The sequence below is a fragment of the Coturnix japonica genome, chromosome Z, assembly GCF_001577835.2.
Source record: "Coturnix japonica isolate 7356 chromosome Z, Coturnix japonica 2.1, whole genome shotgun sequence".
NCBI lineage: Eukaryota > Metazoa > Chordata > Aves > Galliformes > Phasianidae > Coturnix > Coturnix japonica.
This window is the reverse complement of record NC_029547.1, coordinates 41,031,192-41,042,810: the sequence shown is the minus strand read 5'-3', so window position 1 is coordinate 41,042,810 and position 11,619 is coordinate 41,031,192.

Below are 11,619 nucleotides of genomic sequence, written 5' to 3'. Positions count from 1 at the left end.
CAGCTAAATCATATTCACCAACACAACATCCAAACGTTTCTTGAACACTCCCATGGTTGGTGACTCCACCACCTCTCTGGGCAGTGCATTCCAATGCCTGACTACCCTTTCCGAGAAGTCTCTGGAATACATGTAAGATCTCCATAAGAAACAATGGCACCAAGCTTAATTCCTATTCTTCTCAGCGCCAATTGTCCTCCTTCTATCAACACTAGAGGTTAATCACAACGTGGTTATTTGTTTTTCACCGCAACGGACCGCGTGAGAAATGCCGACTTCCCCATTAGAACTGCCGAAGCTATATAAATCGTCATACCACTAGATGGCAGTCAAAGCGCAACCCGTAAATGCCAACACGGTACTGTCCGAATGTCATGAAAGTCGTTAGCAATAAATTAAAAGAAGATATGATGTGCCTAGAAGATCGTTGTGTTTTTATTCGATAAATTCTTAAATAATGAAACTGGCGTCTAAGGGGGATCATGAAACAGAGAAGCACTGAAGTTTCATAGCTGAAGAATGACCACAGTACAGTAGAAAAGAGGAATTGTGAAGGAGAGGAGAGCATGGCTTTTAAAATTCTGTTTCTCTTCTTCAGGTTCACATACATATAAATACAGACACATATGCTTACTAATATTTTCAGTTTATGACAACATGCCTGAAAGTGTTGGTCAGAGATAGTTCAAAGGAAGCTCGATGCTCCCTTTGTGCATTTCTTTAAAAGATCCAGTAGTGTCCTAGTGAGAACAGAAGGGCACTCCTCCCTTTGTTACCACTTATTCAAGACCAATAGTGTCTTGAATTCAGCTTTAGCAAAGAAAATGTGGATGAGCAAGAGGATCTTACTTCTAACTCAGAACCTGTGAGATCAATTAAGATTTTGTATGTCACTGATTACAGTACAACCCTTACACTGTAGTAGTGTTAGAATAATGGAACAACAAGCCAATAATATATTGGAAACAACTGTAAACAAAATAGAAACTCAACACTTTTCCAGGACCACCAGGGATCTTCAGTAGATAATGAAATTTTTGTCAATCAACAAATATTAGGAGATATTTTTAGAAGAAAAAATAGTGATGCAATGAAAAGCTGACTGTAAACTATGCTTTATTATGTTTTGCAGGGAGCAAGTAATGAAACACTTGTACTACAAGCTCTTGAGGAGAGCAAAGCAAATAAGTAATCATGATAAAAAACAAAAACCAAAAAAACTGGCAGTCAGAGAATGCTCAAAGACATCTGGAGAATCAGACAGGCCAACAGAGACAATAACATATGGAAACAGAAGTCACATAATTATAGCAGTACCCAATAGAGTAATCAGAGAACATGAATAAAATGTCATTATCCCCAAAGCCCAAACAAAATAGAGCACAAGAAACAGTATTGTTAAAGAAATTGAGAGGTACTTCTAGATAATCTGCTCTTGTCTTTATGAGTGACTTCTACTTGACAGATGTTGGTTCAGCTGATACAAACAGGTCCAGGAGATTCCTAAAACACCTTGATGATAACTTCTTGGTATTGGTTTTGAGGGAGCCAACTGGGAGAAATGCCCTCCCAAAACTGTAGCTCAAACAGAGAGGGTCTCATGAGTGCCATCTTGGCAGTAGTTGCCATGAAGTACTTGAGTTTAGAATATCAAAAAAACTGCCAGCAATATTTCAACCCTAGATATAGGATGAGCAGGCTTCAGGTTGCTCAAGGAGTTAGCTAGTAAAGTCCTATGGGACCTTTTGAAGGCCTTGGGGTCCAGCAGCACTGGTTACCTTTTAAGTATTGCCTCTTAAGAGCTCAGGAATAGGCAGTTTCAAAATGCTGGAATTCATGTAGATGAGGCAGAATCTTCTTCTAAAGCAAGAGTGTATGACTACAGAAGGTGAGGATGGGTGATGTGGAAGGACTACAAAGATGCTGTTCAACACTGCAGGGAAAGACAGGATGCAACCAAAGCTCAATCAGATATGCAGCTGTCCTGTACTATGGGGAACAACAAGAAGAAGATCTTAAAAATTTGTTAACAACTAAAGGGGGACCACACATAACATCAGTCCATTACTAAATGGGGATGGCCACCAGAAATACAAATGCAGACAAGGCAGACACAATGCCTTCTCTCCAACTGTGCTTATCAGCAATTATAGGTTCTGGGACCCCTAGTGCCCTGAGTTGAAGCACTATGACTTTAGTAATGCAGCCAGATTTATATAAGTCAATGGGACCCAGTGAGATTTATCCCAGGGTACTCAAAAGGTTAAATGACTACACTCTAAGACCCCTCTCAACTGTTTCTTAACTGCCTTGTGAATCTGGAGAGGTATCAGTTGACTGGAAGCTGGCAAATGTCCCAGTTTTCAAGAAGGGCAAGGAAGCAGAAGCAGATACAGGTAATTACGGGCCTGCCAGTCTCACGTTGGCATCTGGAAAAGTTATGGAAATTATTTTTGAGAGTTATTGAAAAACATTTGAAAGATAATGCAGGCATTGGACTAAGCCAACACACAGTCACAATGGGGGAGTACTACTGAACAAAATTAATCTCCTTTTATGAAAAGGTTACCCACCTATTGAACAAGAAGGTCAGAAGATGTAGGGTTTTTTGAAAAATTTCAGCGAACCTTTGATGTTGTTCCCCACGGTGTCCTGGAGAAAATCTTCATCATACAACTGGAAAGAAACATAATGTGATGGGTGAGCAACTGGTGGATGAGTTGGATTCAAAGGGTGATATTAAACGGGGTTACATCAGGCTGGCATTCAGTCACTTCTGGGGCTCTGCAGGGCTCAATTTTAGGACCAGTTCTATTTAAAGTTTTAACTTGAAGATTACTACCTAAGTTTGCAGACAACACTACATTGTGAGGAGCTACTGATTCCCCAGAAGGCAGAGAGACCTTACAGAGCATTTCACAAATCAGGAGAAATCAGCAAACACATTAATTTTCATAAAGGAAGAATTGCATTCTGCACCTGGGATGGGGCAATCCCAACTATATATACAGACTCTGGGATGAGAAGTGGGAGAGCAGCCCCACAGAAAGGGATCTGGGCGCTCTGGCTGGCAGAGGAGTTGATGAGAGGCCTCATGGTGGCTACAGCTCTTCAAAGCAGATGAGCTCTGCATTGTTTGACAGCAACAGGGCCTGAGGGAACAGCATGGAGCTGTGCCTGGAGAGGGGCAGGGAGGATATTAGGGGAAGGTTCCATAGGGCAGTATGCATGGAACAGGCTGCCCAGGGCAGCGGGCACAGCCCCCAAGTACTGGGAGTTCTGGAGCATTTGGACAAAGCACTCAGACACTGGGTTTGAATTTTGAGTGGTACTGTGTGGCACCAGGAGCTGGACTCAACAATCCTTGTGGGTCCCTTCCAACTTGGAACATTCACTTGTTCTGTGATAAGCACGTGTTTCTGAAGAATAATGGAGATATGATGGTGGTCTTTATGTTTTTACATTGTTCAAAGCAGTCTTAACTGATGGCAAAGAGGTAAAGATTGCTAGGAGCTGAAAAGAATGGAGTTGTGTGTTGCTAGGAACATATCACTCCCTGGATTTGTAGGAAAATCAAATATAGACAAAGTTTCAGTCAGAAAGAAAGCAGGAATCTGTCTTCTTGCTTAGAATCTTCTGCCACATGAAAGACAGAAGTCGTTGGCAAACTTTTCAATTACAGTGGCTCAAGGCTTCCCATGTTATGTCTGACTTCACTGTCATGCCTCCGCCACAGAAATCAATACACACAGTTTTTATTGTATTATATATTTGAAAGACTGTGAGAAGTTCATTACAATACAGTAAAGGATGGACAAAATATCCATAACACTATGAAATTTCATTTGCAGATACTTTTCCAAGTGAATCTTTTGAAATACTGAAAAAATTGAAAAAGTATAAACAAACAATTCAGTATAAGAGAATGCAACACAGTGGCTTTTCTAACACAGCATTTTTCTCACTTTTCTTCATTAGCTACAGAGCCACATACAACAATATTTGAGTGCTACACTTAGTTTACATTTCCTTTCTATGAATGGAACGTGGGCAGTAAATTATGATGTCTTTTCACTTCAAATGGGTTAGCTGGAATGGAACTCAAGTAGCAAACAAAAACTCACTGAAATGCTTTGAGAAGAGCATCATACAATGCACAGAAACCCAATCTTAGTTCTTTTTTTTCTTCTTCTTTAATCTAAATTGAAAACCTTTACTATTTCCTTATAAGTGTATTTTAAGTGCTAGACTAGATTAACTACCTGTAATAGATCTCATGGGACCTGCTATCTTATTGCTACTGAGTCATGCGGAATCTTACCACAGATTGAATATTGAAGTGAATAAAAAAAGCTTACAATTGCTTAATCAAGATTTGTTTAAATTATGAGATCATTCTACAAGAGCAATTCAAGGCTGAGGGCGCAGGTACAGCCTTCATACCTGCTGCATGGCAGAAAATTATAGCTTGAAAACACATCACCCTCACTGCATCTTGCTCTGTGTATTCCCAGGTGTATCAGGTATAATTCACAGAAGAGGTTCTGAGGGCCACTGTGTGCACAAGTTGCTGAGAAGTTACTGTTCAAGTTGTATGGTATAAGGAAATCCAGAGCTGTTCTTACAGGCCTACAGGACTCAATTTACATGTTACCTGACTCAGAAAAGGCTACTTAATATGTCTATTTCTGAGATTATTCTTTACTGTATTCTTTTGGTCTAGCAATGGATAGAAACCCTCTATCCTCTTGCTTTCTTACAAGCTTAACCTCTCTTCACTTAGGCTTATTTCCTTGCTATGTGAGTTCCCTTTGCTCTTTAGTCTCTCCTTTTGTCCTCCCACATTCCACATAGCCTGGCTCTTATGCAAGATTTTCACTGGGAGTCAAATAAGCCTGAACATGCAAATCTTCTGATTAATTGTGTCAGGGGGGAAAGGGGGAGGCCGAGCAAGCAGCTGCACTGATAACCCCTGAGCCATGGTAGCAGTTGCAGGTGGTTGCACTGTGCTTCTGCAGCTGGGAGGCAGAAAAAGAGTTTGTTTTCTTCAGCCTCTGCATTTCAAGCATGACCATGTTCAGATACTTAAGCATGTCTGGGCTTTGGCTATTTCTAAGTAGTGGGAAAGATTAGATGGTGCTGGATATGATGGCTGACTTGCTGCATCCTTCAGTTTGCCCACTTCTGTAGGCAAAACCGAGAGGGTGTATAGACCTCTCCTGTGCCTGACATGGTAAGTGGGAGGGAGGCAGGAACCATGCAACCAGACCTGCTGCTCCCCTGCCAGCTAGGAAATGGGCCAAGATGGTGGTTGCTGCTGCAGCCGGCTTTGAGCTGGGGGAGGTGCTGCTGCACGCTACGTCTTCCTCAGCAGTAGCAACATAATAGGCTGCTTCGTTTTCCTGATCCGTGGCACAGACAGGAAAGGCAAGGCAATTTTGTTTCTCCTGGCTATCTGTTTTGCTTGATGACTCTTTTATTAAGCCTTCCCTGTATATTATTGAGGCAGCAAATTTTTGAATGTCAGAAGATGCTGGAATTAATGTTGTTATGTATATGCAGTCTGACACAGCCTTTAATTTAATGTGCTCAGCTCATTTCTTCTGTGGAACCTATGCCTGACTCACTGAACAAATTAGGCAGCATTCAATAAATTACCAGGTATTCACCTCAGTCATCAGCTCAGGTTAGGACCTTAGGGTGTTTTTCTACAAACAGTAGAAGCCTGTCCTTCAAGTGAATCATTATGGGCTTTGGACAACACTCCTCCCAACATTATCCAACCACTTCACAAATACTAATAATCTGATAAAGGCACTCAAATATGGGTGGCATCCTGGTGATAAACCCCAGAGCTCAGAAGCAATTCTGCTACTGGAGCTGATGCAGTAATAACTGATTCAATACTAGGATGCCATCCTTTCTGCAGAAACTAATGAAATGCATCATCGAGGAAAGAATGAAAGATATGTTTTGCCTTTGACTTTCACGTGCCATAGCTGGTTGTAAAAGAATAAGGAAATTCAGGGAGGTTACATGCTGTCCAACACAATACAGAGACAGACAAGTTGCACGAGCAACTGCAGTAACACAGGATTTATCAGCCCAGGAGCATCACCGCATGAAGGTGGCTGCTGTTCATCTGGAACCCAAGCTAGCATTGTTACCAGAGGTGCATGTCCTATTATACTGTCAGTCAGAAAAAGATCACAAGTCCCAGATGGAACTATACAGTCCAAGCCATACAGGGGCCATCAACACAGGTTCTTCTGTTTGCAGTCCCTCAGGCTTAAGTTCTCCTGCTTTGTGTCTAATATTATGTTCAGTCATATTCCTAAACCAGTTTGCTCCTTGAACTCCTTGTACTGCTCCTGTTTTGTCTCCATCTTAGTACTCATCTTCACTACCCTGGCTTCTGATCCCAATCTTCTTTCTGTCTGCCTTTCCTTGTCGTACTTCTCCAGATGCTTCTTGCCAGTTTAAATATCTCGCAACAGTCTTGCCTAGAAAGTATCAGCTACATTCCCAGTTACTTCTTTTCTCCTTTCCAGTTCACATTTGCCACTAAAGGCAGCAGATTAGCCTCATGTACAAGCCCTGTGTTCATCTTCATCCCTAGCACTTAGCCTTCTTTCAGCCACCCTCTGTGGTATCACACAGCCTACTTTTCAGCAAGGAATGTGCAGTGAGAGCAGGTGTCTCCTTCATTTAAAGGTGTCACCAAAGACTGACCATAGGAAAATACCTTTCCTGTTTATCCTGACAAATATATATGCATGGTTAAAAGAAATCTCCCAAAACACTAAAATACAGGTAAATATACTAAAGTAAAATAAGGAGAGAAATAAAAGTAGTAGTTACAGAATAAAAACAAAACAAACCAAACAATTGCAAGGGACCTTGAAAGATCATCTCATCCTTTGTCATTCCTGCAATAATTCCCTTTACACACTACTCCGAATGACCTCCAGTATCTCTCTGCTTTCTCCCCTCCATTACTTCACTACCCCAATATGTAGCCAAAATCTTTCTAAAACCTAGTTACATTTTTCTTGCTGTGATTCAAGTTCAATATTTTTTATAATTCCTACTTTGTAAAGGTAGCAGAGTATTTGATCTTCTGGTAGTCTTTTATTCATTTGAAGATTATTATCTTGTGCCCCATCACTCTTCATTATGAGAAAGAAAACAAAATCCTCTGGTCTTTCTTTACTAGTCATCTTGGATCATTTTCACTACCTTCTCTAGACTGTCTCCAATTACTTACATCTTTCTTAAGACCAATAACAAAACCCGGAACAGACTTCAAATTGACTAAAGCTAAGCTGACTAGACAGATGAATGCACTATTATAGGCCAAAAAATCCATAGTTGCCACAGGCAACAGCTAGCAGTTGTATCTGGTGACAGAGTTCCCATTAATGAGAGCAGAATCTGCAACATAAGCAGAACTCAGATAAGGGAGGTTGTAGAAAGTGTCCTTGGCATGATATGGAAAGGAATATATCAGCTGACTTGGGATGAAGAAACAGCTGAGGCAAGTACAGGCAATAACAAACACAAATTAGAAACTGGAAAATTACAAAGTAACAGCAAAAAAAACGTGAACGCATTAAAGAGTTATTAATCTAACTGAGATGGCTCTCTAATGTATGCCCTCTCCAGACAACCAGGACATTGGGCTCTGTGGCCCACAGCTGAGTCTGCACATTTGAGTCTGTATCCATAATATTTGGGTGCTAGAGGAGAGACTCCATCTCAGTTGCTGGCCGATCAAATGAATGTATTTATCACCTGTTTCAATTCTCATGCATATATCTGCAAAGTCTTTCCATGTATATATCTTTAAATATCTTTCTAGCAAAAGCATTCCTTCTCCAATTTCCTATTTGAAGAAGTGCTGCCTTATCATCTTTCTCCAGTTCTGATCAGTGATAACGTATATCTACCTACCTTTCCCATGTTTCTTCCAAATGCTACCCTAATTTTTTCTATTCACCAAAATTACTTTTAAGTGCACCCTCCAATATACTCACCGTCTTTTCCATCTTCCTGTCACTGCAAATTAAACCATCTTATATTCCTATTACGTAGCTCATTGGGGCTTCTTTTAACTTTAGATACACTGCTAAACTGTGTTAAAGACCAAATTTGTCAGCTGTTTGTTTGGGCCTTTTTGTTTTGCTTCTGCTAGCAACTGAGACTGAGAAAGACAGTCTTTGAGCAACACAACACTAAATTTTGCCCAACCTCTTTTTTATTATAAATCAAAATTTAAAATACACTTTGAATCCAAATGGCTGTATGTTGTTAGTCATATCAGATGGTTATCATCTTACCAGAATTTCTTAGTCACCTGCTGTTCAAAAATCTGTAGTAGTCTCCTCAAATTTCTTGTGAAGCACCAGCTTCCATAGCTTATTTGATTTACAGATGTATCAAAGATTCTCTTACTATCTGTAAGCTCCAGTCCCATGATGGACCCTTGGTGGACACCACTGATCACTAGCCTCTGCCTGGATGTAGAGCTGTTGACAACAAAAAAAGTGCCAGCTCTGCTCTGTTACTTGGTCCCTAAGGACGGCTTTCCAAGGGATCTCACTCAATGTCCTAATGACTGTCTTCGGTTAGATTAGAGTCTATTCTGTTACTACCCTTATTTAGTTTATCAAATGTATAGAAAATGTTGTCTTTATGTGTGTGTGTATGTGTGTCTGTGGCATTCCCAGTGGACAGATTCTCAAGTTGGATTCTATGTGTGAACTACTGTCAGATGAACAACAACAACACAAAAAAAGAGTATTTAAAAAGAACACTGGTGAAATTTTCATAACTGCTCGAATTGTATAACATAGATGTCTTAATTTTAAGAGTGTAGGTCTCTAAGTTTGACTCAAGTGAGATTAAGTTTAGAACTCTTTATTAAAAAGTCCATGCAGTTATGTTTTGAGATATATATATATATATAAATTTAAAAAAAAACAAATTCTGAGATGTAAAGAACAGGACAAGGAGATCAGCATTAAGATTTACCTCAAATTTCTTGGACTTACAGTATCTGTTCCCAATTAATTACGGCACTGGGATATGTTCTCCATGAAAAACATCCTACAGACTTAAGCCTTGTTGGTACTTGGCAGTTCTTCTGCACAGCAATTCAGTGGTGTTACAGCAAAGAACAGCTGATCCTATTACCTGACATTTCTTCACAATGCTTGTTGAACAAGAAAAGCCCTGGCCTTATCTGGACCAGCTGGAAAACTCAACTCAGTGTCTTTTCTGAAAATACTAAAATTTCTCTTAAGCAGCATACATGAGTGGTTGTGTTGTACTGGCTGCTTATGAGGGCAAATTAGGCAAAAAAGCCTTTGTTACCCACCACTGACTTACAGAGAGTTACAACATCTCAGCACTTCTAAAGATGAGAGCATGCTAAAAGACATCACCATCAAAAGCCTCATCTTAGGAGAATAAAGTTATAAAGAGAGTTCAGCTCGCTATATTAGACTACCTTCTTTAATTTAATGTATTAATTTGAGAGATTGCTTTTTCAGTCCTTGAAGCAATGTGAAGTCAACTGTATCAACTTTATTTTGTCTTGAGATTTCTCAGTTAAAGCTCTTCAAGAATTCATTAAAAAAAACTTAAAAAAAAAAAAAGGTACAGTTTTGTTTAATTATATTGCAGTCATAAGAATATGACTTTTATACATGAGAGAACACCAAAAGAAAATTTGCTGACAATACTAATCTATTCAGGACAATACTACTGAGCAACACAGTGATACAATGTTAAGTTAAATTTATAACTAATGAATGGCAACCAAATGTCCTGGGAAAAGAAAATCTGACTAAAAACACCTAGTGACAGGCTCCAGTGACCAACATAACGGTGGAAGAGAAACTGGAGTCACTGTTTTCAGAAAATGACCACACAGCATTTAGTTGTGATTACAAAGCACACAGAATGTTAGAGGATAAGAAGCTAGGGAGTGGTAGGAGAGGAATGGAGGACAAATTGGATAACATTCTATGTTCGGGAACATGGGGCATGCCATGAGTTTATCAGCCACTGATCTTAAAGTAAGTAAAAAAAAAACATAATCTAGTTAAATCAGGGAAATAATGATCCTCAGACAAAAAGTAGTTGGAACAGGAATGGGATCAAAAATATTCACAGAAGAAACATTCAAGGGTGGCAGTTAAACACAATGAATAGGATTCAGACACCAGTTCGAGAGGAGCTCTGCTGAGAGGGACCTGGGCGTCCTGGTGGACAACAGATTGATCATGAGCCAGCACTGTGCCCTTGTAGCCAAAAAAGCCAATGGCATACTGGGGTGTATTAAAAAGAGCGTGTCCAGCAGGTCGAAGGAGGTGATCCTCCCCCTGTACTCTGCCCTGGTGAGGCCTCATCTGGAATACTGTGTCCAGTTCTGGGCTCCCCAGTACAAAAAAGACAGGGATCTCTTGGAAAGAGTCCAGCGGAGGGCCACTAAGATGGTGAAGGGCCTGGAGCATCTCCCCTATGAGGAGAGACTTAGGGAACTGGGTCTGTTTAGCCTTGAGAAAAGAAGGCTGAGAGGGGACTTGATCCAGGTTTATAAATACCTGAGGTGTGGGAGCCATAGTGGTGAGGCTGGTCTCTTTTCAGTAGTGCGTGGGGATAGGACTAGGGGTAATGGGATGAAAGTACAGCATAGGAAGTTCCGCACGAATGTGCGGAAGAACTTCTTTACAGTGAGGGTGACGGAGCACTGGAACAGGCTGCCCAGGGTCTCCTTCTCTAGAGTGTCCTTCTCTGGAGATATTTAAGACCCGCCTGGACGCCTACCTGTGTGACGTGGTGTAGGGAGCCTGCTTTGGCAGGGGGGTTGGACTCGATGATCTCTAGAGGTCCCTTCCAACCCCTACAATTCTGTGATTCTGTGATTCTGTGACCAGTTCAGGAAATTCCTCATTCACCAACTGCCAGATGCTCCTTACTTCAGTACTCCGCACTTTCAGTATTGCCATATGATTTCCTAAATTACCACTAACAGTCATGATCTGAGTCACTGCATAGTCTTTATTTTGAATCAGTTTTTACTATGTCTTTTGTATCTTTGTGAAATATAATCTAACATAGGTTCAGCTGCAATTGACACAGAACCAGCTAAGGTATCAGCAAAGTATGGGCAATTTCAGGCAAGAGGATATTGCTGGGAGTAGCAAATATTCTCTCCCTGTATTACTAGGGCTTTCTGGACCACAGCTTCTGGACTTAAAACTGCCAGCCCCACAACAGTGCCAGTTTTAAGAATGTAAAACAGCAGAAGCTGAAGTCCACTGTGTGACTGAGATTGTCCAATTAATTTCCCAAAGGCAACATGCAGTTACCAGACATGTAGCTCTTATCTAGCCAGGAACAAACTCCAAGCAGTGTTCCTGCAGTGAAAACCTTTGCATCCAAACATGCTGTTCTTAGCACTAGGAATCACGTATCATTGGTCAGATAAGCAAATAGAGAAAGCTGCGTCAAAGGGTTCAAATTAAAATACAGCTGGAAAAATTGAGGGAGAATTCTTAGGCAAGTAAAATAAGATATCCCTGGAGAAGACTCTTTTAGGAAGAAACAGGT